Genomic DNA, 27,915 nt, shown 5'->3' on the forward strand with positions numbered 1-27,915 from the left:
AAGTTCTAGGGATGTAATGTACACCATGATGACTATAGAAAGAAATATGTATATTATTTATGTATTATTCACCAAAAATAGCATTCAAAAAGTGATGCTTGAAGTATGTAAATTTTTTGGTGAATAAATAGTCATACAACAAGTATGGGATAATTATATAATAACTGTAATTATATTTAATTATGTAATTTGACATTAATGCAAATCTTTTCAATTCATGGTTATATAACATCAGATTTTAGAATTTTAATTTATTAGCATAAAATATAATTTAAAAGTATATTTTATCACTACCAGATAGAAGCCAAAATCTGAAAACTGATATTTTTTCTTAAACAGAGTACTAAAAACACAATTTCTGTCTAATTAAATTATAAATGATATAATGTTTTAATTGGCAAATAAAATTTTATTACATCTAAGAAACATTATTTATCTTATTTGTGAATATTACTTAGAAATAGGAACTTAAGATGGGGATAAAATTAAAATTTGATTAATATTTCAAGAATTCAGGTTAGATTTTCTTATCACTTTTTCTGCCAATTTCTTAATGCATTATGGGCTTTAAATATTAGTAAGATTCAAGATGTAAATGAATGAATTTGAATATAGAGGAGACATCTAACAGTCTCAAATGCATGAAAAAATTTATAAACGTGATTAAAATTACTGATTGAAAATATCCTAAACCCTTTTGGTTTTAAATATGCATCTGGACAAATGTTCTCCGATTCTGTCTCATAGTTTGTACTTCATTACAATGTTTAATCTATTTCTTGAAATAGAACTTAGAATCAGAGGTGGGAGCAGCAGTAAATAAAGAAAGAAAATTCTGTTTGCATATTTTCTGCCCTAAAATCAACTAGAATAGATTTATTGGATTACCTATGTGTATCTCAAGAGTTTCCATTCCTGAATTGCATTCCATAAAGAATGTTGTAGGCTTATCAATTTCTATAAATTTAGCTTAATGTAAGTCACCATTGACTACAAAGTAATCTTCAGATTTTGAAACCTGACTTAGCTAATGCCTCAACACACATATACTTAGCTTTGCTTGCAGCTGCTCAAGACTTTCAGAAACTTAACTACATATAGGTGATCAGGTAGGCTGCAAGGTTATTACAGAGATTCTAATACTCATGCTGGCCTTGCCCCTTGGTAATCCAGAACCTGCAACTAAAACAGAAGCATTTGTTAAGTACCCTTTAAAGTGCCTTCATGTATGAAGATGTCCTGTAGTCCAAGATGTGTCTCCATGATGTGACTACAAAACAGAAAGCCATTTACTAGCCCATCATAGTCTCAATTCAAAACATACCTGAAAGTGCTGTGTTAGAAATATAGGATAAGTAGCTTGGAGCTCAGAAAATAGAATGAAGACAGTTGCAAGCCACAGGCTCTCCCAGGACTATTCCATTTATCAATCAAATAATTTAAACTAAAGTACAAATGGTCATTTTTTTTGTTGGATTTGTTTGGTTTTTTTTTTCTCTGCAAATAAGAATGTTTTATTTCAGTATAAGATTGTTGTAGAAATAAAAGGATTTTGGTAAATTGCTTTGAAGTTTGAAGTTTATCACATAAAGCCATATATAACATGCAATGCCAAAAAACTATTAAAATTAAAATTGGTTAAAATTCTGAATTACTGAAATACAAGTTTTGCTAAAAAATTGTCAAATTCATATACATTTTCAGAGTTGAAGGAAATCACCCAATGTATGTGTGTATGTATATCTTTATAGACACTTGGGTGGGTAGAACTGTCACAGGATTGGAGTGAAATAAACAGTACACTAATTTAGTAAGATTTTCAAAGAGAAAATTTCACTAGTCAGAATTTGAAGGCTTTAAAAGTGCACGTTTTACGTGAGATAAGTCTGAAGATAATATTACTAACACCATGAGTGTTTCTGGCCTTTTGGTTTTCCTTACCATGGTCTCCATTACAGTGGAAGGCAACTGGTAGTCTTTGGAATTCAATATGTTCAAGGCATGTGATGTTGTGGCATTTAGTCTCTCTGAAACTGGGTTTCCTAAACTGTAAAAAGAAAATAGCAATAACTACTCTGTTTGATTGTCATGGAAATTAAAATAGTAGTGTTTTAACACTGTGATATTCTATAAAAATATAAAATTAATGATATTCTTAAATTAAGTCTTTTTAGGGCACCTGGGTGGCACAGTCGGTTAAGCTTCTGACTCTTGGTTTCAGCTCAGGTCATGATCTCAGGGTCCAGAGATGGAGCCTAGCATCGGGCTCTGTGCTCTGCACAGTCTGCTTAAGACTCTCTTTCCCTCTCCCCCTGCCCCTCCCTTCCATGCACTCTCTAAAATAAATAAATAAATCTTTTTAAAAAATTAAGTCTTTTAAACTAAATATATTGATTCACAATCCATACTGTACTCCCCATTCAAAGAAAGTTATAGTGTAATATACTCTTCCTCTATTAGGAGACTATCTTTCAACATTCTCCAGTGTACCTAGAAATACAAATTGCTTTACAGAACTGAGGGTTGCCATTTAAAAGATGTATTTTAATATAATAATCTTCATTACATTATAATAATTGTGTTATATCTTGTCATTTGTAAAATAACATGGGACGTTTTAATTTCAACCTTTGTCATTATGAAATAAATTTCTCATAATTTGCAGTGTAAAAAGGAGCCAAGAACTAGCTAATACTCCAATGTTTACAATGGTATTTGTGTACTCCTAGCTGCAGTCTGATCCTAAAGGTTAAAACTAATGTATTGGGACACCTGGGTGGCTCAGTCATTAAGCGTCTGCCTTCGGCTCAGGTCATGATCCCAGGGTCCTGGGATCGAGCCCCGCATTGGGCTCCCTGCTCAATGGGGGGCCTGCTTCTCCCTCTCCCACTCCCCCTGCTTGTGTTCCCTCTCTCGCTGTGTCTCTCTCTGTCAAATAAATAAATAAAATCTTTAAAACAAAACAAAACAAAACAAAAAACAAAAAAACTAATGTACTATACATCAGTAAATTAAGGGGTATGAATAGGTACAATGGAATATAATCTGCTTTGTCTTTACTCTATTTTTGTCTCCTGAACCTTAATAAATTCAATCCTAGTTGAGGTTTCCAAGCCCATGAGGGCTTAAGAATAAACTCAAGAAAATAAATGTGCATCAAAGAGACTGGAGTGCAGGGAGAGAGGGGTTGTTTAAATGTGACAGGATCTCTGTTCCATCTGTGTGTATAGGTGCCAGAAGATACTATCTAAGACCAGAAGAAATAGTTTCTGTCATCTCCAGATGTAGAGAATGATTGCTCAGCAGGGCTTTTCATGTTCTTGAAAAGTCTAGTGCATCCAAACTGCCTCCTCCATAAAACAGCCACATCGTTTGAGTGCTCTGTGGAAACCAGAGAGAGCCACATGATCTTTTTCTAAAACATCCTTTTCTAGCAGCAGCCATTCACATCCAAGGGAAAGACAGCTGTATTTTCAATTTGAGAAGAAACACATGCTAGAAGCATCAAATAGAAGATGCTAGCTCTCATAAGTTGATAATATATAAAATACTTCTAAGCTTTGTATATTTGATGATAATATATCAAGAAAAATTTATATAATGAGCATTTACAACTTCATTTATCCTTTATAAAATTCACAATAGGAATGTAGCCTTATGGGGGCCCAAATATCAGGGAAAGGTAAACAATATATTTCAAAAATGCTGCTTTGATATATCAACTATAATTTGTCATTGCAATGAGATATTAAGATTCATTGAATTATTCATAGTGAAACAATAATTTACCAAAAAGTAATATGCAAGAAAACTGTTCAATTCTTGTGTATAAACAAAAACATTTTTGATCTTTAGGAATTACTATTTATACTCAAAATATCATCTTAACCATATGAGATTATTATTTTTAATTATTATGTAGGTACTTCTCTACGACTAAGTCAAATTATATTGGCAGAAGACTAGGGAAACCATAAACAATGCTATTGGGACATGTCTGCACTAAAAAAATTATTTATAATACATTATATGCCTTCAGAGTTCATGAGTAGAAAGACTGGAGGTGAGAACTAGATCTTATATTCAGGAGCAAGCATGCAAACACATAAGCCTAAAATTATGCTGTGAATATATTTAGTTTCACAAAACCTTCAGATGACAACATGCTTAATTCTCTCTTTTTTTTCTTTAGGATGATACAGTTTTGTTATTTTTTTTTAATTCCCAGTTAGTTAACATACAGGGTAATATTAGTTTCAGGTGTACAATATGGTTTCAACACTTCCATACAACACCTGATGCTCATCACAGCAAATGTATTCCTTAATTCCCATCACCTATTTCACCCATCCCCCCCACCCATCGCCCCTCTGGTAACTATCAGTTTGTTCTCTACAGTTAAGAATCTGTCTCTGAAAAACAAACTGAGGGTTCTAGAGGGGAGGGGGGGTGGGGGGTGGGGGGATGGGTTAGCCTGGTGATGGGTATTAAAGAGGGCATGTTCTGCATGGAGCCCTGGGTGTTATGCACAAACAATGAATCATGGAACACTACATCAAAAACTAATGATGTAATGTATGGTGATTAACATAACATAATAAAAAATTTAAAAAAAGAATCTGTTTAAGAAACAAACAAAGGGAAAAAAGAGAGAGGGAGTCTTGATTCTTATGGAATATACAATTCCACCATTCTTTCATTGCTAAAATATAAGACAGCCAAAACTGGAGAAAGATTTTATCACCAGAAAAAGTCATCGTTTGTTACCAAACATGAAAGCCATCCCCTACCAGAACTTCAGAGGGGTGATACGTGCTTAGGAAGGAGAGTTACCCTGCTTTTAGAAATATATGACAAGGAGCTGTATTGTCCAGCACAACTTTGCTAGCTATTGCCACATTGATCTCTACAATATTTGAATAAAACAAACGTAAGATGGACCATAGGTATTGTAACTCATTTCTCAAATGTGAAACTCCAAAGACAAAACCAGGGTCAGAGCAGCATCATCAGTGAGTGGTAGCCTCAAAATGAGCCCTACGGCTTAGGAGGGTTCCAGCACAGTTCTCTGTATCACTGTGCTGATGCTTGCTGAGGAGGATGAGGTATCAGCCTATGCCGTGCTGCTGACTGACAATGGCCCTTCATAGAGCTGTTCACGTCGTGGCATTTACTCCATTAGAAAAGAGGCTTGCTTCTCCACAGATCTTTCATAGATACACCCACCTCTATTTTTGGGTTTTCCTGGTGTGGCTGAGAGGATCTGAGTCACACCCTTGAAGTTTTCAGTCTTTCGTGTGAAAGTACACATTAAATTTTGCTCTTTTTGAGGTATTAGCAAAAGGTTGCCCAGTCACACTCTTGATTTTTTTCTAGAGTCCACTTTTCCTATAGTTTCAGGGATCATTTCTATAGTTTGTTACTAGAGTCCACTTTTCCAATAGTGAATCTCTTAATTTCATCATCTTTTGCAATCTGAATATGCTGAGATTTCCCCAAACCATTCAGTAAGTTTCCTTTTTGTTTAACAATTCTTCCCTCTTTAGGTCCTATCTTGCATTTTACTCTAAGCATCAAAAAGAAGCTAAGAGGCCCCTTCAACACTTGGAAATTTCTCAGTTAATGTTCAATTCCACCACTGATAAATTCTATCTACATAATAGCAGGACCAAATATGCTAAGATTCTGCCACTGTACAACGCGGATCTCCTTTCTCCAGTTTCCAAAAAACATGTTCTCATTTCCTTTTGAGCCTTTGCCAACAACACCTTTAACATCATTTACTATCAGCCTATTAATGACAATTTAGAGATTCTATGAGGCTGTATAAATGCTTTCTCTACCATACTCTTCACTTTCTTCTGAGTTCTCCCTAGCAATCAGGGCTTTTTCTATCATGCTCGCCCATTTTTTTCTAGCCTTTTCCCATTGCCCAATTACAAAGCCACTTCCACATTTTTAGGTATTTATTATAAATAGCACCTCAATTTCAGACACCAAAATATATACAGTTTTACATTGCTGTCATACTAAACAGTAAATCTGTGGCCTAACACAAATTTATGATTTTACGGTTCTGAAGGTCGGAATTCTAAGTCTTACCAGGCTAAAATGAAGTGTTGGTATGGCCGTCTTTTCCGTAGCCTCTGGGTAGGAACAGTTTCCTTGTCTTCTCTGGCTTCAAAAGACCACCAATTTCTTGAGCTGGCTTGTGGCACCCTTCTTTTATCTTCAAAGGCAGCAATATCAGGTCAAGTTCTCATGTTACTATCTCTCTGGTTCTCCCTTCTAGTTCTCCTTTCTACTTTTAAGGATACATGGGATCATATTCGGTTCACCCAGATAATCCAGGTAACTTCCCTATGTTAAGGTAAAATGGCTAGCAACTTTAATTCTAACTGCAACCTGAATCCTATTTTGCCTTGTAACTAATATATTACCAGGTTCCTTCTATTGGGATGTAGACATCTGTGTGGAATGCCATTATTCTATGTGTCACATGTAGTGCCATTAGTTTAAAAATATTCAGACCACAAGGCACTACAGAATTCACCGATGCTTTCTGAGGCACACTATAGATTGTGTCTGGGGCTCTATGGGGAATTGATAGGCAGCTGGGACATGGGTTCTTTGGTCAGATCTTTTGTAACCCCTAATAGTGCTTCTATCTTGACCCTTCAGTAAGTTCGAGCATGACAGTTTGTTTGGAGAACAGTCAATCATTTCCTTGCCTGCATGGTAGGTAGAGAATATTCATCCCATTCTGGCCAAATTCCACCATTTTAGAATGCACCAGAATAAGATATGAATCAGATAATTCAGTCATGTTTTATAATTTTCTTCTATATAAATGGTTTCAGATCTATAAATATCCTATAAAATATGAAATATTATAAGAAATACTTATCAATGGTCTAATTGCCTTGTACTTGTGACTATAAATAAAACAGACCCAACTTAATTGAGAGTTCCAGTTAGTTTATCTACCATAAGACCAAACATGTAGACAACAGTGATGTGCATACTTAGCAAAACCTTACCTGGGAGTATATGAGCACATTCTGTAAGTAACAATATAATCCACACAATCATTTATTATTGACTTATTTTATTTAAATGTGCCCACTAATACATAATTCCCCTTCCAGTACTTCTATAATATATCTGAAAAGCAAAAGAAATACAGTTACTACCTAGCTATAGTAAGAAGTTTAATGACCAAGAAACACATCACTTTCATATAATATTAGAGACACAAAACATAGAGACACTGAGAATCTCTGAATGATCTTAGAATGCAAACCTCTGCATTTATGGAAAACCTGCAAGAATATTGTGAATATGGTTTGGGCTTTAGTTTCCCCACTTTTACACAATACCACCAAACTCAAACTCAAGTTTATTTCCTCTTCACAACCCATACTCAAGCATCTTGTGCACTGTATGTTTCTCACTCCATTCCCCAATAGACAGTATGAAGCAAGTCATGGAGCTGGGCATAAAACATTTCTTTTTTTTTTTTTTTTTTTTAAGATTTCTTTAAAAAGAAAAGATTTTGTTTATTTATTTGACAGAGAGAGAGAGAGAGAGAACACAAGCCAGGGGTGGGGGCAGAGGAAGAAGCAGGCTCCCCGCTGAGCAGAGAGTCTGATGCCAGGCTCAATCCCAGGACCCTGGGATATGACCTGAGCCAAAGGCAGACGCTTAACCAGCTGAACCATCCAGGTGCCCCTAAAGATTTATTTCTTTATTTGAGAGAGAGAGAGAGAGTGCAAGAGGGAGAAAGGGCAGGAGAGAGGGAGAGAGATATGAAAAGACTCCCCACTGAGTGGAGAGCCTGACATGGTGCTCAATCCCTCAACCCTGAGATCATGACCTGAGCAGAAATCAAGAGTCTGAAGCTTAACTGACTGACCCACCCAGGCGCCCCAAGGCATAAAACCTTTCTAAGAACTGTAGATGAAAGTGACCAGTCCTTACAAGTGCTTGCCTTGAAACATATTGCAGCCCTCACAGTCCTTGATGTTATAAACTATGGAAAGTTTTTACCTGTAACCCAACTGACCCTTAATTCAGTTAATGGATAAGTAGATGTTCTGTTGATTATTTCACTTTCTGCTATTCTTTTGTTGAACTAAGCAGAAAATGATTAAAATCTCATATTTTTATAGATAGTTTTCCAAAATCTCTCCCACATATTTTCCCTAACCTGAAATAAAAATAATACACTTAAATCTTATAAACTGGGAAGCAGACAAGAAGAATGATGGAAAGAATCAAATGCTATTTGTATTTTGTTAATGTCAATTATAACTATCCATTTGAACAGATTTAACTAAAGTTCTTAAGCATAATTATTAAATCAATAATAGCAATTTTAGTTTTTGACAGTCTAATTTCTCAGCATAAGGTAAAATAATCTATTTTTATCGTTAGATACTACTTTTATTTCTGGATAATCAGTTGGTAAAGGAAAACTGAGAGAATATACACACAAACACACACACACACACATATATATATAGTTTACTTTATAATTGGGGATACATGGAATCTATTTATAAGTGATAGTGGTGTTCATTTAGAGCAAAAATGAGGTTCATACCATTGCTAAGGAATCCATGAGGATAGACGTGTTTAGCAGTATATTGACCTCAGAATATATAAATTTTGAACTTATCTGCTATTTTCTAATATATTTATAAATAGTGAAAATCTCTAAAGTCAATATTAACTTCAGTTGGAAAAGAAAGAAACTGATGATGCAATATCAAATATTTTAGAAAAAAATAAATTAGTCGAACTCAGGATTTTGGCTGCCTTCTTCAGTGTCAAATTTAAAGATTAAAGTTCTTTTAGATCAGCTTTACAAATGGTCTGAAAATTAGTTTAAAACTTTCAAGCATAAAGAGAGTCAAAATGAGAAGCAGATGGGCCTATACTTCTTTAGAGAAGAACTGTCTGTTTCTCCTTATGATCAACAGAAACACAAGAAAGGAGAAACAGGATAGAATACTCAAGATATCACACACATTGTTACACATTGCCATGTATTCATTAGATAGCCAAATATATTCATATTAGAACACTCATTCTTACTCAATATGTTCATACCATCATGTCTGAGTGCTTAATTTTTTTTATATTCAATTAAAGTTACGTATTTTACACTAAAATTATTTGGGGTAGATATTAATCTAAATTTTGCTTTTGTCTAAGGCTTATGATATTCCTATAGAATTTGGAGATATTGGAAATCTTGGTTTAATCTTCCTACATCATTTCAACTGTGACGTATACTCTTGCAGTCTATATTGTAATAAACATAAAAGAGCTACAAAAAAAGATCACTCAAAGGCATACTCACCACATCTAAATGGTTAGTTTTACTTTATTATAATCCTACTAAAAATTATGAAACATTGTATTTATAATGATAATCACTAATCCCCCCAATTCTAAGCTCTTTAGTATGGTAGAAATATCAAATTGTCATCAAGATTGATGAAAAACTTTGGGTAATGGCACCCAGGTTGAGAGAATTTGATGTTAAGAAAAATAAAGAAAGAAATGGGAGAATGACCAAGAACACAATTTTAAGGTTTATAAATTCTTTGTCCTTCAGATATTGGAAACTTAGACTCAATATGGTCCATTAAAGTGTTAAAAGTAGAACTAACCAATAAAGATTTGCTTCTTCACTACCTGTCACACATGTTGCAGAAATATACCACACGATCATCTTCTAGTTCCCAGTGCATTACCAGCACGTTATTTCTCAGATCACATTTCTGCCATATCTTCCTTGTTCAGGCCAACAGTTTACATGATTTTCTCAATCTCAGCTACCCCACTGACAAAATACATATGTTCCCAAGACATTTATAAAACACATTTATGTCAAAAATTGAACTTTTCTTAACAGATTATATTATAATCAAATGTTCTTATGAGGGAAATAATTTTATTTCAAGCTAAAATATTTGATTTGTATTATCACTATTTCATGTCAGGAGACTTTGAAAACTACTAATAGGCATTTGTCTTTCTTCATTTCAAAATCAAGCATCTTTCATAAGGCTTTGATGATCTCATTTTGATATGTAAGCACTCCCATGTAATATCCCCTATTCTCTTTTGCAATAATCTTGGCTTTATTACCTATACACGAATAATTCTTTTCTATTGCATTATCCATAAATTTTCTCATTCTATTTTTTAAATATCTCTCAAATCCATTATTTTCTCTTTTTCTCCACTAACATTGCTTTGCCTAGGAACTCCTGATTCCCTTTTTGACTGGAACAATAGCCTGATAACTGGTTTTTGCCCTCCAGTCCCTCTAAGTTCCCAATTTAATATGACTACTAAAATGAAATTTTGAAACATGAAAAGTGCATTGATGTGATGCCACATTCAAAGCTTTCTACAAAGTCCATAACATTGTCTTTAGTATTGTGTTCCATGAATATCAATTGAAATCCAAAATAGGCCTGGGGGATAAAAACAAAAGTTACTTGGACAAATAAGCTTAGGAAATTGTGGTTGTAACTGTTTTTATTAGGCTTCTCAGAGTATTTTGATGTTATAGGCATTTTTAATATACAAGAATATAGAACAGCATTCTGTATTTCCTGAACCTATTTGTTCATTAAATCTGAGGCAGAGCAGGAAAGAGTGTAAATGTTTATGGACACGATTTGGTAAATGCTGGCCTATGGAATAATTTCAGACTTGTGTGGTAATAGAAGAGTGCTTTTAATCTGCTTCTGACACCTGCTCATATCAACTCTGCTCTTCCCTGTGATTCCTGTCACTATAAAACACAGCGCCTTCTCTGGTGGTCAGAACCACTAGTATATTTGCCTAATGAGCTTGCTTTTAAGAATACACTTGCCCCACTCTCAAAAATCTCGAGTATCTTTTTCTTTAATTCAATATTTTTCCTTACCTATCTTTTCTTTAGAATCATTTGAGAAGTCTCTAGATTGCTAGGATGTTCATTTGCTTACATGTTTTGTCATTAAATCAGGACTAGTGTTATTGATGTTTATGTGTTTGAGCATTATTACTACTCTGATACAAGGTAAGTATTCCGGAAGTATGTATTATTTATTATTTTTTTTTAAATAGTCTAGAGGCACCTGGGTGGCTCAGTTGGTTGGGCATCTAACTCTAGGTTTCGGCTCAGGTCATGATCTCTGGGTTGTGGGATCAAGTCCTCCCTCTGGTTCTATATGCAGCACAGGGTCGACTTGAGATTCTCTCCCTCTCCCTCTGCCCCTCCCCCTGCTCTCTCTCTCAAATAAAATAAATTTTGAAAACTCTTTTTAAAAAATTGGTTTAGAATTGGATTTTAAGCTCCTATAGAGATGGGCATTTTTATAATTTTAATGTTTATTATTTAGCTTTCACATAAGGAAAGGTGAAAAAAAACACATCCTCATAGAATTGTTATCATTATGAACATAAAATTATCTAAGACAGGAAAATTAAAAAGAAAACATCTTCTGAAGTAATTATTTAAGTAGAAATTTTATCTTCTTATGTTTGGGAAAAGATTGTAAAGAAAACAAACCTGAGAGGGCCAAATTAATAATTATTGAAATATTATAAATCATTTGAGTTTTGGAAAGATAGATTAGACAGAAGTTCAACAAGTTTATTGTGGTATTCATCTTTAGCATAATGATATGAAAATCACTGTGTGGAAGAGTACGTATGAAATAAATGATTTATTTTGCCAAAAGCAAAGTATAACTTTAAGGGGAAAGCTATTAACAGACTTGGCCTGGAAAAATAATTGTCAAAGCAATAAAGAAGGAAATTGACTTTATATGTAAATAATGTGTCTGAAGATCACCATCAATACTTGGGGCAACACTCTTAAAAATCTAGTTAAATATAGCAATAGCAGAAACCAATCAGGAACATTCAAGTAAGAAGAAAATCTCAGGCATAACAAATTGAAATAAAATTAAGGCATTAACACACAGATTATCAAATTTTTAAAAAATAACTTTGTAGATGGGGTGCCTGGGTGGTTTAGTCGGTTAAGCATCCAACCCTTGATTTTGGCTCAGGTCATGATCACAAGGTTGTGAGATTGAGCCCCATGTCCAGCTCATGTGCTGGGCGTAGAGCCTGCTTAAGATTCCCTTTCTTCCTCTCCCTCTGTCCCCCAACCCCGAAAAAAAAAAAAAAAAACAGCTTCCTAGAGGGTTTATAACCCAGTCCAACTGTGGAAAAAGTTTATTGCCTATGCCAAAAGCATCATTTTCTTCTTCCTTAGTAACAAAATCATGATTTTATTGGGGTGGCATTGTGTCCAGCTACAGAACGTTATATTTCCAGTTTTTTTAGCAAGATCAATTTGTGGCCAATGAGATGTGAGTAGAAGTTTTGGGTAAGGCTTCCGGGAAGCCAAATTCAACAGGCAGGATTGTATAGCCCTTTTACCTTTTATGGAGACATAGTGGCTGGAGCTGAAGTCACTACAAATGACAATGAGATCCTCAAGGATGAAAGTCACCTGCAAAGGATGAATGGTGCCAACGATCCCCTGTAGTGTTATAGCACCATGAAGTCACCACATCTACCCTAGAGTATGCACTTTGGGACTTTTTTACTTGATCTTGTTAAGCTCATTCTTCTTAATTCTGTTGCTGGTAACCATACACAATACCAAATTGGTAGACAATACTACTTCTTGAACAACTATCATCTAACAGGTGCAGTTTAGTGCTTACCCTGGGGGCATGTGCTTAAATATCTGCTGTAGATATGTGAAAGGGGAGCCTAGAGGGATGAAATGATCACTCTTTGGCTTTTCTGAAGGTCCTGTCTGCCTCCTGGATGATTTGCATTCAAGATAGCCATACTTTTAAAGAAGAACCCAACCACTACCCATGAGTAGCATATGAGGCATACACAAAGTTCCTCCTCTACTGCAGTAAATGTTACCCTATGATACATTAATTAGGGAGCTTCAGGATGTACAATAAGCTTTATCATCACCATATTTGTCTACATCATTTGATTTGAGACATTCTCTATGCACCTGTAGGCTGATCAAAGTGACCTAAGAATGTTCTTAGGGAGGCATAACTGTGTTTGACTGTAACTAAAGTAACACATATTGAATAATTATATTTAGCTGTGTTCAAAGAGCCTGACGAAGGGACATAGACTTAAAAAAGGAAGGAACTAAAAGACAAAATGTGGTAATGTCTCTTGCATTAGTCAGAAGAGAAAATGCCTTATTTAAATAAATAAATTTGTATTCTCTGTGAGCTTCATTAGCATGAATCCAATTCTGACAGTTAGGCCGTAATGAATTCACCAAAATAGCGCCACCCTGTTGGGATGTGTTTGATTGGCCAGCTGCTATTCTTCAAGTGATTTCTCTCCCAGTCACTAACATGCAGTGTCCTCAAACACACCACCCCTACAGGAGTGTGGCTTTGTCCAATAACCTCCATTAAACACTTATACTTAGACTATAACCTAGGTATTCCAAAACCCATATAAGAAATATAATATATAGAAAGGAGAGGAGTGTTTGAGCATTCTTATCTTTTACTTCTATAAAATCTCTGCTCTGATTGCTCTTTTACTTTTATCTGGTTTGCATTTATTCTATCACTTATAAAATGCAACCATTTCCCATTTCCCATTTCCTTAAGTTTCAATCTTTCTTCTCACTCTTCAGTTTTAACTCTAGTGGATAATGTTTTTCAGCATACAAACATCTTCCATGTATACATACATGTACATATACACACATATATACATATACACACATATATCCCCTAAGAGCCACAGCTTCATTTCACTATTGCCCTTTGCAGTAAAATTCCTCCAGAGCTGCTACACTTGTTTTCTTCAGACCTTCTCTCATTCTCTGTTTAATCTACTCCAATCCAACTTTTACACTCATGGCTCCATGAAACTGCTAAGTAAATGTCACCAGTGCCCTTCATCTGGCTAAATCCAAAAGTCAATAGTCTGTTTTCATTTTACTTGGTCTATCAGCAGAATTCCACACATTGATCACTCCCTCTTCATCAGTATTCTTTAGTCCCTCATTTTCCAGAGCTCCATATACTCCAGATGTCACTTATAACTCATTGGTTGTTCCTTCTTAGGTTCTTCTGCTGATTTCTCCTCTTTTCAACCCTTTGCATTGGTGTGCCCAGGGCTGAATCTTGGTCTTTGTTCTCCATCAATACACATCCCCTTGTATTGTTAGGGCCTAAAATAGCACCTATATGACCGAATGTTGTATCTCCAATTTAGACTTCTCTGTCACATCTCAGATCATCTACTTTAAATCTCCACTTGGAAGTCTAATATCTATCTCAAATATTATCTATAAAAACTGAAATAGTAATCTTTCCCCACAGCATGTGCCACTAGAATTTTTTCTCTCAATTGATAATAAATCGATTCTCCCAGTTGCTCAAGCAAAACAAACAAAACAAAACAAAAATGGATCCATCATTGATTCCATCTTTTCTCTTGGACCCCATAACAAACTTGTCAGGAAATTTTATTGTCTCTAATGTCAAAAAAATAAGAAGTTGACTACTTCTGACTACCTCTACTGTTCCTACCCTAGTAGAATTCAATGTGAGCTCTCACTGGAATTGTTGCAATAGTGTGTCCTGACTGCTGTCTCAAATTCCACACCTACCTCCCTGTACTCTTCTCAATGCACAAATCAGAATGACTTTTTAAAGTGTAAATTGACTTACATGGCTCCCCTTTGCTCTTAGAATAAAAGTTCAACAGAACTTTGCCTGATTTTTCCCCTTGTTACATCTGTGATCTTATCTCCAACTACTCTTTTCCTTACACTACAACCACAGTGGGCTTTTTGCTGTACTTTGAAGTACCAGAAAACACACACTTCTTTTTTTTTTTTTTATGTAGTGTTCCATGATTCATTGTTTGTGTATAACACCCAGTGCTCCATGCAGAACGTGGCCTCTTTAATACCCATCACCAGGCTAACCCATCCTCTCACCCCCCTCCGCTCTAGAACCCTCAGTTTGTTTCTTAGAGTCCATAGTATCTCATGGTTCATCTCCTCCTCCGATTTCCCCCCCTTCATTTTTCCCTTCCTGCTATCTTCTTCTTCTTCTTCTTTTTTTTTTTTTTTTATTTTTGTTTGTATTATTTGTTTCAGAGGTACAGGTCTGTGATTCAACAGTCTTGCACAATTCACAGCGCTCACCACAGCAAGTGCCCTCCCCAATGTCTATCACCCAGCCACCCCATCCCTCCCAACCCCCACCGCTCCAGCAAACCTCGGTTTGTTTCCTGAGATTAAGAATTCCTCATATCAGTGAGGTCATATGATACATGTCTTTCTCTGTTTGACTTATTTCGCTCAGCATAACACCCTCCAGTTCCATCCACGTCATTGCAAATGGCAAGATTTCATTCCTCTTGATGGCTGCATAATATTCCATTGTGTATATATATATATATATATATATATATATATATATATACCACATCTTCTTTATCCATTCATCTGTCGATGGACATCTTGGCTCTTTCCATAGTTTGGCTATTGTGGACATTGCTGCTATAAACATCGGGGTGCACATACCCCTTCGGATCCCTACATTTGTATCTTTGGGGTAAATACCCAGTAGTGCAATTGCGGGATCACATGGTAGCTCTATTTTCAACTTTTTGAGGAACCTCCATACTGTTTTCCAGAGGAAAACACACCCTTCTTAAGGAGATTTATTCTTACTTGCCCTTTTTTTACACCGGATAGCTGCATCTCTGTCTTCAAGTATTTACTTAAATTTCAGCTTTTCAAGCAAATCTAATCTCACAGCTCTATGTAAATTGCAATGGCCAACTCCTCAATGCTCTCAAATCCCAACACTCCCTTCTTTACAACAGAGCACTTAACACTTTCTAACAAAATATGAAATTATCTATGTATTATCTTTGTTGTTGTTTTCCTTTGAGTGTCTTCTCCCACTGGCCTATAAGATCCATCAGTAGAAAGAATCTTTGTCATTCTATACTTGACAGTAGCCTAGTGCCTAGAAGTGATCATGGTATAGAGTAGCTGCTTAGCAAATATTTGCTGAATAAATGAAAGATGTTGCCCATCCTCTGTTTTTTTTAATAAAGATTTTATTTATTTATTTGAGAGACAGAGAGCATGAGCGGGGTGGGGCAGGGAGGGGCAGAGAGAGAGGGAGAAGCAGACTCCCCATTGAGCAGGGAGCCTGATTCAGGGCTTGATCCCAACACCCTAAGATCATGACCTGAGCCAAAGGCAGACCTTTAACCGACTGAGCCACCCAGGCACCCTGGATGGTGAGAATTCCTGAAAAGAAGAGGACAATCAGTGAATAAGACATGGACAAAGGTAGTGGCATAATTAGGATGATAATCAATATAATTAATAATACAAATAGCATGGGCTCTGATCATGAGAATATGTTAGCCGTGCAGGTGCATTCCTGCTGAATGCTAGCCCTGAGTGTAGGACATTTTTAGAGAACAAGAAAGGTCAAGAGCTTCAGGAAGGAAAATGAAAGAAGAAATAAAGAAAAATTAATGTCAAACCATTTTAAGAATAACTAGAAGCTTAAAACCAATAAGGTCTGGAAGGGAAACATACCAAATTTTCTGGCTTATTAGTCCTTTAAAAATATTTTGTGATTCACAGGCTGTCTGAGTCTGTTTAGGCTGCTATAACAAAATACCACAGACTGAATAGCTTACAAAAAATAAAAATTTATTTCTCACACAGTTCTGTTGCTGGAAATCCAAGATCATGTTGCCGGCATGGTTAAGTGAGGGCCTTCTTCCAGGTCAGGAATTTCTCACTGTGTCCTCACATGTTGGACAGGGCAAGGAATCTCTCTGGAATCTTTTATAAGACACTAATCCATTTCATGATGGTTTCACCCTCATGACTTAAGCACCTCCCAAAGGCCCCACTTACTAATACCATCACATTGGGCATTATAATTTCAACTCATGAATTTTGGGAAAACAAATGATTGTTTATTCAGACCATAGCCTAGCCCATTACATATTCTGCCATTCTGAGCCACCAAGATGGTGATCTTACTTCTTTAAAGATGACTGTAACATGAGAATATCCCCTAACAGGAAACAGTGGGGATACTTTGGTGAAAAGATTTGTTTTCATCACTCAAGATTAGAAAACTTATTTTGATCTCAGTAGAAATGAATTTACTCTTGCAACTTCATTAAATTCTGCACATTTATTTATTTCTCTGGTAATATAACTCTAGTGAGGCAGAGGCCTCTTAGATCTGCCTCCTGTTTCTCATTTCTATCCCCTTGCACTATAACGTAGTTGCAGCTTGAGTATTCTGAGTCCCTTAACAGCTGATGCTCCCATACTCTCTTCGCCACTTGGCTACCGGCTGCTGGCAGCTCACACTGGCAAACATGGTCCCCACTGTTTCTAGGCTCAGAGGAGCAAATGCACATAGCACAGCAAATGCACAGTAGTTAAGAACACAGTTCCTAGTGCCAGGTTGCTAGGATTCAAATCTTTACTCTGACACTTACTGCGTATATGACTTTGGGCAAGATACTTAAATTTTCATGCCTCAAGTTTCCTTATCTATAAAATCAGGATAATAATAGTATCTTAGTCATACGATTGCTGTGAAGATTAAATGTGTTTCTATATGTAAAGTATTGAGATTAGTCCATGGCACTTAGCAGGTACTCAGCAAATGCACACTGTGATTTATTATTAAGCTTCAGTTAATTTATTAATGCTAAACTATTTCATTGAAACCTGAATATGCTTTTCAAGTCTTCTTGTTTATTCTAGAAAAAAAAAAATCCTTTTTAAAAATCACCAATATTCTATGAATAAAGATGAGGCCAGCATTCAAAAAATACATATGGTGTAATTTCTTATTATTCAATGCACTGTTCTTTTGACTAGCAGCCTCCACATTTTCAATGATTCTTATGATTTTGCAGAATTTTGGTTGCACCCACACACACACACACAATTGAAATCCCAATATACTACCTTTAAAATTGTAAAACTGCTCAAAATACAATGATACTATATTTTTCTATACACATTTTAAAAATAAACCTGTTTTCAATGATTGGCATTAATAATATTCAACTGCAACTGTTGTATTTAAGAAATAATTAAAAATGAATTTCAAGAATGCATCAGTTACATGGAAGTATGCCAAGGTAACTAAACTGATTTTTCATGACACTAAGGCAATTTCAGACCCCTAGGCCTGCAATGGAATAAAAAAAAAAAGAAAAAGGGCAACTAACTTTGACACTCTCTGGGACATTCATCATCATTTCAATGAGGGAGGAAAGACAAGGTGGTCACACCAGAAGCTCATTATCTTCTTCAAGTTATTACACTTATAATCCTGATGGCTGCCAAAACAAAGGCAGTTTTGTCAGTTTAAAGATATGGACAATAATTCTTAAAATCTTGTGTTTTAAAAAAGGCATTCTTAGGAGTTAGGATTAAAAAGTAAAGCAGTGGGACATTTTCATGGTCAGAATATTGATAGTTTTTTTCTCCTGGAAAATTTAAGTAAAGTTTAGGATCAGGCTGTGAATATGTTTAGCCCCAAAAGTATTATGACTCAAAGCTTTTTTAATACTGGTCAGCAAAACCAAGAGGTCAGAGAAATGCTCTAATCTAATCTAGCAGGTACAATTCTCTAGGTAAGTTAAAGTAGATACAGTTAAATCAGTGAATCAATATTAATTAACGTGGCCCCACCTCACACACATTTGTTTGACAGAGGCTTCAGAAAAGAGAGACCAATGAAGTCTAAGCTTCTACCTTGACACCACCACCTTTGGAGAAAAGAAATAGTGAAAGTTGATCCTATTTGGATTGGTTGGAGCTGGGGGTATATTTTTAAATGACTGACCCCTGGTCACAAACCAAGACTACTGGAATTAGACCATCCCTGTAAGAGGAACCTAAGATCCATCTATAAGCCCCCAGCTCTGCCTGATTTATTTTTTTAAGATTTTGTTTAAAATAAATATTTGAGAGAGAGAGAGAGATAATGAGCCCGAGCAGGGGACAGGCAGAGGGAGAAACGAGACGGAGCTCTGTGCAGGGCCTGATCCCAGAACACTGAGATCATGACCTGAGCCAAAATCAAGTGTGCGTCACTTAACCAACTGGACGACCCAGGCATCCCCTTTCCCTGCCTTTATAAAGGTAAGAACCTCCATAGATAAGGCATCCTCCAGGAGGAACCTTTAACACCTCTTCCACTAGAGGGCACAATAATCCAGAGACTATGGAAGACCAAACAAACCCCCTCCCCTTCTAGAACCAGTGACAAAAGAAGGGGAAGGAGCAATACAATTCATATCACATATATTGTTTCATGTTTTGTTCGTGAGCCCAATGAATAGCTTCTACTATTTAAATACTTACTGTTAAGGGACACCTGGGTGGCTCAGTTGTTAAGGGTCTGCCTTCAGCTCAGGTCATGATCCCAGGTTTCTGGAATCGAGTCCCATATTGGACTCCTTGCTCAGCAGGGAGCCTGCTTCTCCCTCGGCCGCTCCCCCTGTTGTGCTCTCTCTGTCTCTCTGTCAAATAAATAAATAAAATCTTTAAAAATAAATAAATAAATATTCACCATGAGATGCTAAGTCCTTTATTTGAGAGAATTTGTCTTATATTCTCCAGAATGTCATTTACACAGGCAGGGTCAGTGATCAATTAATTGTGTTGAATGCAGTTAAATACGATAATAACAGTCAAAGGAGAAAGGATCAGTGTGAAGGAAAATCAGGTGTTTTCTCTTTATATACTGTCAATGGCTAGTAATTATTAATTAATATTGAACTTAGCTTCTGTCTTCTCCAGAAATTACTTTAACTTACTCTTCATTCTGATGCTTCCAGTTTATTCACAGCCAACCAAAATTGTATTTCCTTCTACCTGTCAGAGCTCTCCACTTAAGATGTTAAAAGTTGATTTAAAGTTTTATGCCTCGGGCATCAAAAATCTTTCATCTTTCTTGACTATACTGAGCTTTATCTCTCCTTTTTTTTCCCCCTTAGGACTCTATTTTGTATATCTGCCTAGCTATCTTTCACAGCTAGAGCAAGAAAGTGATTCTATCTATATTCACTTTTCCTGTGGTTTGCAACATGAACTAAAACTAGAAAAACATGCAGTGATCACTTGGCAAATAGTGCCACTGTCTTACCCTTTCCCTCACAATGACATTGATACCTCTTCCATAATGCCACCCATAAACTGTTTTTTTCTTATTAGTTCTATTTCTTTTTGGAAGAATAGCACAAATAACTTGATTTTCCCTGAACCAGTTGAGACTATGTTGAGAACTTGATGTCCTCTCCCTTCTAAATTTCTTAGTGTGTGAATCCTGAAAAGGACATTATCTAGCACAACCACAATATGTCCATCAAAATCAGGAATTTAACACTGATTTGTTCATACTATATGTTAAGGGATCAATTGTATCTACCCAAAATTCATATGTTGAAGTCCCAACCCTTGGTATTTTAGAATATGACTGTGTTTGGAGACAAGGCCTTTAAAGAGGTGATTAAAATGAAGCCAGTAGGATGGATCCCAGTCTAATGTGACTGGTACCCTTATAAGAAGAGATAATTTGGACACATAAAGAGACACCAGGGACATGTATACACTGAGGTACAACCATGTGAAGAGATAACAAGGGGGCAACTATCTACAAACTGAAGAGGCCTATGAAGAAAACAACCCGATGACCCCTTTATCTTGGACTTCTAGCTCCCAGAACTATGAGGAAATAAATCTCTGTTGTTTAAGCCACCTAGTCTGTGGTATTTTGTTATGGGAGTCCTATTTAACTAACACTATCTAATATGCAAATCCCATTCAAGTTTTTACAATTGTCCAACAATAAAATGTATAGTGAAATATCCAAATAAGAATTGTCAATTGCATTTAGTTGTCATGTCTCTTTTTTCTCCTTAATCTGGAATAGTTCCTCATTCTTCCATTGACTTTCATGGTCTTAATGCACAGACATACACATCTGCAGAGTTATTTTATATAAAGACATTCAGTTTGTCTTATATTTATTTCTTCATGATTAGATCTAGTCAATGCATGCTGTGCTTTATTTCACTGAATGATGTTTTGGACTTTGTCCCAGTGCTGGTGATGTTAATTGATCCCTTGATTGGGGTCATGTCGCCTGTGATTTTCCATTTAAAAGCAGTCTTTTTTCCTTCTAAAATTAATTAAGTTTGTTGTTATTGTCATTTACTTGTTGTATGGGGAGATAGTATAAGACTCTTAAAATATACTGGTTCTCAGCCACCCAGGCACCTCTTCTTTAATCACACAACAAGTGATGTTTGGTCTCTTTAGTTAAGTTATGAACAAAGTCAATCTGAAGCCAGGGCATTAGGTACTATGATGCCAAAACAAAGAGGAAAACCCAAATGGACAAAGTGGCTGGAATGACAATCAACTAAAACACCTGGAACTAGTAATGAGATGCTTCTCACCTGATATACTCCCTTGGTCTGTCCAAGGAAAAATCCTTAAGATTAGAGAAAATTGACAGAGTAAATTACAATGGTGAATTAGATAGGATACTCTGAAACATAAGTTTCCAGAGATCATTCCGAAGGAACTCTCTGTAGAAATGTTAGGGAGCTCGGTTAACAGCTCTTTAGGTTTGAGGCCATAAGCTTCACCTTACTGTGGAGGGTGACCTGGGCTTGTTATGTCAAAAACACATCTTGAGGCCTGTCATTGTCCTATAGCTCTGAAACCTGATCTGGATAGCATAGAACAAGAAAGACTGCTTCACATAGGGAGCTGCTTTAAGTTCTTTTAATTTAAAAATGAATAGTCAACATTTGGAGAGACAGATGAAAAAAAAAAGAATTCCTATTTCTGTAGACCTTGAGGGACACCAGAAATACAGAGTCCAATTCTTAAAAAAGTTTTTTTAGTGGGGCGCCTGGGTGGCTCAGTCATTAAACATCTACCTTTGGCTCAGATCATGAGCTCGGGGTCCCGGGATCGAGTCCCCCGTTGGGCTCCCTGCTCAGCGGGGAGCCTGCTTCTCCCTCTCCCACTCCCCCTGCTTGTGTTCCCTCTCTTGCTGTCTCTCTCTCTCTGTCAAATAAATAAATAAAATCTTTAAAAAAAATATACTGGCTCTCATTAAAATTCCACCCAGTATTTTTAGTATCCATAGATGATTCTAGGCTGTGTCAATTACTATGATATTTATCAAGTGGTGAGTTTTTATTTCTTTCTTCATATATTACATAGCTTTCTACTATAAGGAAAGATTTGTCTTCATTATATTTATTCATTTATTTATAGAATTTATATATTTATTTTAAGTTTTTATTTGAATTTCAGTTAGTTAACACACAGTGCTATATTAGTTTCAGGTATACAATGTAGTGGTTCAACACTTCCATATGACACGGTTGCTCATCACAAGTGCACTCCTTAATCCCCATCACTTATTTCACCCATCCCCCCCACCCACTTTCCCTTTGGTAACCAACAGTTTGTTCTCTATAGTGAAGAGTCTGTTTCTTGGCTTGCCTCTCTCTTTCTTCCCTTTGCTCATTTCTTTTGTTTTTTAATTCCATATGTGAGTGAAACCATATGGTATTTGTCTTTCTCTGACTGACTTATTTCGCCTAGCATAACACACTAGTTCCATCCATGTTGTTGCAAATGGCAAAATTTCATTCTTTTTTTATGGCTGAATACTATGCCAGTGTGTATATTTGCCACATCTTCTCTATCCACTCAACAGTTGATGGACACTTGGACTATTTCCATAATATGGCTATTGTAGATCATACTGTTATAAACATTGGGGTGCATGTATACCTTTGAATTAGTATTTTTTTGTATTCTTTGGATAAATTCCAGGATCATAGGGTAGTTCTTTTTTAACTTTTTGAGGAAACTCCATACTGTTTTCCAGAGTGATTGTACCAGTTTGCATTCCCACCAACCCCATGTAAGAGAATTCCCTTTTCTCCACATCCTTGCTAGCATTACCCTGATAACTGAAACCAGATAAAGACACCATGGAAAAAAGAGAACTAGAAGCCAGTATCCCTAATGAATGCAGATGCAAAAATTCTCAATAAATTCTAATAAAAGAAAGGATAAGAACCATATGATCATTTCAACAGATGAAGACAAAGCATTTGACAACGTGCATCTTCTATTCATGATAAAAACCCTCAACACTGTATGGTGACTAACATAACATAAAAAAAAAAAAACCCTCAACAAAGTAGGTTTAGAGGGAACATACCTCAACATAATAAAGGCACTATATGAAAAAACCCTCAACTAATATCATCCTCAATGGGCAAAAACTAAGAGCTTTTCCTCTACAGTACAGAAGACAACAGGGATGTCCACTCTCACCACTATTATTCAACATAGTACCAGAAGTCCTAGCCACAGCAATCAAACAATAAAAAGAAAGAAAAGGCATCCATAGGAAGAAGTCAAACTTTCACTATTCATAGGCAACATGATACTCTATATAGAAAACCCAAGACTCCACCAAAAAACTGCTAGAACTGATCAATGAATTCAGTAATGTCACAGGATACAGAATCAATGTACAGAAATCTGTTACATTTCTATACATCAATAATGAAGCAGCAGAAAGAAAAATCAAGATATCAATCCCTTTACAATTGCACCAAACCCAATAAGATACTAGAAGTAAACCTCATCAAAGAGGTGAAAGACCTGTACTTTGAAAGCAATAAAACTTTGATGAAAAAAATTGAGGATGACAGAAAGAAATAGAAAGACAGTCCATGCTCATGGATTGGAAGAACAAATATTGTTAAAATGTCTATAGCACCCAAAGCAATCTACACATTTAATGCATCCCTATCAAAATACCAAAAGCAGGTGCCTGGGTGGCTCAGTCAGTTAAGCGTCTGCCTTCGGCTCAGGTCATGACCCCAGAGTCCTGGAATCAAATTCTGCATCCATGGGGCTCCCTGCTCAGTGGGGAGCTTGCTTCTCCCTCTCCCTCTGCCTGCCGCTCCCCCTGCTTATGCTCTCTCCCTGTCTCTCTGTCAGATAAATAAATAAAATCTTAAAAAAAAATACCAACATCATTTTTCACAGAGCTAGAACAAACAATCCTAAAATTTGTATGGAACCACAAAAGACCCTGAATAGCCAAAGCAATCTTAAAAAAGAAAAGCAAAACTAGATAATTCCAGAATTTAAGTTATATTACAAAGCTGTAGTAATCAAGAGTATCGTATTGGCACAAAAATAGACATATAGTCAATGGGACAGAATAGAAAACCTAGAAATGACCCATAACTCCACAATTAATCTTTGACAAAGCAGGAAAGAATATTCAACGGGAAAAATCTCTTCAACAAATTAGAAAACTGGAGAGCAACATGCGAAAGAATGAAACTGGAGCACTTTCTTACACCATACACAAAAATGGAAATGGATTAAAAAATTAAAATGGATTAAAGACCTAAATGTGAGACCTGAAACCATAAATATCCTAGAGGAAAACAAAGGGAGTAACCTTTTTTACATTGGCCATAGTAGCTTCTTTCTAGATACATATCCTGAGATAAGGGAATCAAAAGAAAAATAAACTGTTGGGACTACATCAAAATACATATTATTTTATTTTGATGTTTAAATCATTCCTAATTTCAACATTGGGAGCCTCGTCAAGCTCAATCCTTATTCTTTTGCCATGTTCCCAACATTCTTTTAGGACTTTCTTCATAAGATATTTCAGGCTCATCTTATATATTTACCCATCCATTCCTGGAATTAGTCAGTTCTTCAAGAAGCCATGGCCCCTTTTAGCGATAACAGTATTTAGAAGCCAAGACAGGGGCATTAACTGAGCTCCTAGTTATTGTGGTGTCACTGCTCCCAGGCTCTTTCAGTGGACAAAGTGGACATACACACACACATAGATGTGAGTTCACACTGATAATCCAATTCCAATCCAACATCATCACAGGATTTACTGTGGTTTTCTTCCTTTGTATATTTACACCTCCATTCTCTGACAGTGAAAAATTTGGCTCCTAAATATATTTACCAGTGTAAATAGACTTAGTCCTCATGTAGGTAACTCATCTATTGCTGACACCCTCAGTAGACACCCTCCCCACCTTTCTGGGGCTTTGACACTGCATACCTGCGCTCTCCCATCATCCCCTGTTGAGCCACCCTCTGCCCCTACTCAGGGTAGCAACCCCAACCCACCATTGCATGACTAAATTGCTCTTATCCTAAGCTGAATTTAGGAAGGAAGGAAGGAAGCAAGCAAGCAAACTATTTTTTTAAGTTAAACATTTTATCTAACTAAAGAAGTAAAACTAGATGTTCCAGTTCTTACCAAAATGTGAGTAAAAATGATTCCCAAATTACAAAGCCCCTTCTCCTGCAGGTGTTCAATTAGACAATCTTATGTATTTCAGGTCTTCCAAATGAGATTACAAACAGGTGTACTACTGGGTAAGCACTTTAATTATTTCACTTTGTTTTCTGAGTATTAAAAGCAGTTGTGCCCACCTAACTGAACAAAGAAGCAGTAGGGAACATTTAAAAACCACTGATGAACATATCCTATTCTAAAACAATTAAATCACAAACTCTGGTGTAAGGCCCAGTCATGAGCATATTCTAAAACTCTCCATGTATTTCTCTCTTCCATTCACCACTGATTTAAAGTGATTTTTTACTCTTTCCTAAAGATTTACTTGTCATTATAAGAAAATGTGACTTAATCCAACCGTGAGAGGCAAATAATAAGATGGAACCTACGGTCTACTCCTCCCACCTTATACTCTCACCCATATGCTCTCCTCTCCTTGAGTGTGATTAAGTCACATATGGGTTAGAATTCTATTCTAACCAATAGAATATGGCAGAGGCGAAAGGATTTTGCAGATGTAACTCAGGTTCCAAGCCAGTTGATTTGGAACTAATTAAAAAGGAGGTCATCTCAGGTGGGACTGATTTAATTAGTTGAAAACCTTTAAAAAAGACTGGGGGCTAGGAGGGGAGAAAGTGTTGTCCCTGATGAGCTCTATTCCCCCTCTCCCCCTCTCCCCCTCTTCTCCTCTCCTCCTCTTTCCCTCTCCCCCCTCTCCCTCCCTCTCGTCCCTCTCCTCCCCTCCCCTTATTTAAAAAAATAAGCTGCTGTGTTGTGAGAAGGCCAATGGAGAGGTTAATAAAGCAAAGGATGGAGCAGCTTCTAGGAGGTGAGTATGGCTCCTGGCTGACAGCTGAGCAGAAAACTATAACCTCAGCCTCACAACTGCAGAGAAGTAAATTTTTTCCACAACCAGAGGGACCTTGGAAGATGATCTTTCCTCAGTTGATCCTCTAGATTAGAATGCATCTGACCAGCACCTAGATTGTAACCTCGTGAAATCCTGAACAGAGATCCAGGTATGTTATATCCAGATTCCTGACCCACAGAAATGTGAAATAGTAAATGTATGTTGTTTTAAGCTGCTATTGGTATAATTATTTTTTATGTGGCAATGCAAAACTAATAGAGTTACCAACATATTTTTGGTTGCCAGGCACTTTTCCACTTGTTACAAGTTATGGATCTTATTTGGATCTAAAGATGGAAAAAAAAAAAAAAAACTAGAGCATTGAACACAGAGTAGGTGACTAGTAAATAATTTTGACTAATTAGATTAACTGGCAAAAAAAATCTGTGGTATGATGAACATGTATGCTCTATTTCAGTCTTCCAAAGAATATTTATACTTTCAAGGAGTGCTTTTGATGTTACTCGCCCTCTTTCTCATGCTGAAATTAAAGTCAGCCATTTGGCATTCTTTTCCCAAAGGGTCATATTCCCTACATTGTGACAGTGGTGGATAAATGCTATAAAAATAAATCAGTAGGGGTAGAATATAACACTAAGAGATTTTTTTTAAATTGATTGTGATTATCTTTAATTAAAATAATATGGATTAAATTAAACCTGAATTTATCCCTCCTGTGCATTCTTAGGCAAACCCTTACTAAATACATACCCTTCAATCAGAAAATCCATGAAAGCTTTTTTTTCTTTCAACCAACTTGATTATCCCTTACAATGACTATTAAACAAACAAACAAACAAAAGACCTCTTTTACAAACATATTCCTCAGATAGAAACAATAACTTTCTTCTTGAAGGAAACTTGGCCTGAGGTGGGAGGGTCAGGAGTTGGGAATATAATAGGCCAGAGCTGGAAATTATAGCAATCTTTGAAACTTCCTGAAAGTACTACATGGGCTCTGGTAAATACTGACCATGAATGACTGTGTGAAAGAGGCTGATTTGGTCTGAAGTTTTGTCACTCCATCTATCCTATATAACCCCATACTTCAGCCAAACTTGTTTCCTTATGTTTCATATTCTCTAAGCCTAGTTTTCTAATTTGAAATGGCTTTTTGCCTTCACACTCAGCTCTACTATTCTATTATAGGAATAAATTCAGGTTCTACCTTAAGGAAGACTAGTGCTCCCTTGAACTTTAAATACGTAATACAGCTAAATATCTTCTTGGGAAAAGGAAGGAGAGAAAAAGAGTGTGAGCAATACAGTTCCTTAAGACAGAATGATATGAGGTTTTCAGAATAAATTCCTAGGAGGAATTTTCGTAACTCTATTTAAAGAAATATCCAAGTAGATATTAATTATCTGTGATTAAAAATGATCTTGGATCAAATGATTTGGAGAAATACTGACTTGAAGAAAATTAAACACCAAAAATTTCTTAACATTAGGGCTTCTCAGAACTTCTGTTGTAAATCTCCGAGAAATAGGACCATATAATCTGCAGGAT

The sequence above is a fragment of the Mirounga leonina genome, unplaced genomic scaffold (assembly GCF_011800145.1).
Source record: "Mirounga leonina isolate KUSES-001 unplaced genomic scaffold, KU_Mleo_1.0 Mir_53, whole genome shotgun sequence".
NCBI classification, from domain to species: Eukaryota; Metazoa; Chordata; class Mammalia; order Carnivora; family Phocidae; genus Mirounga; species Mirounga leonina.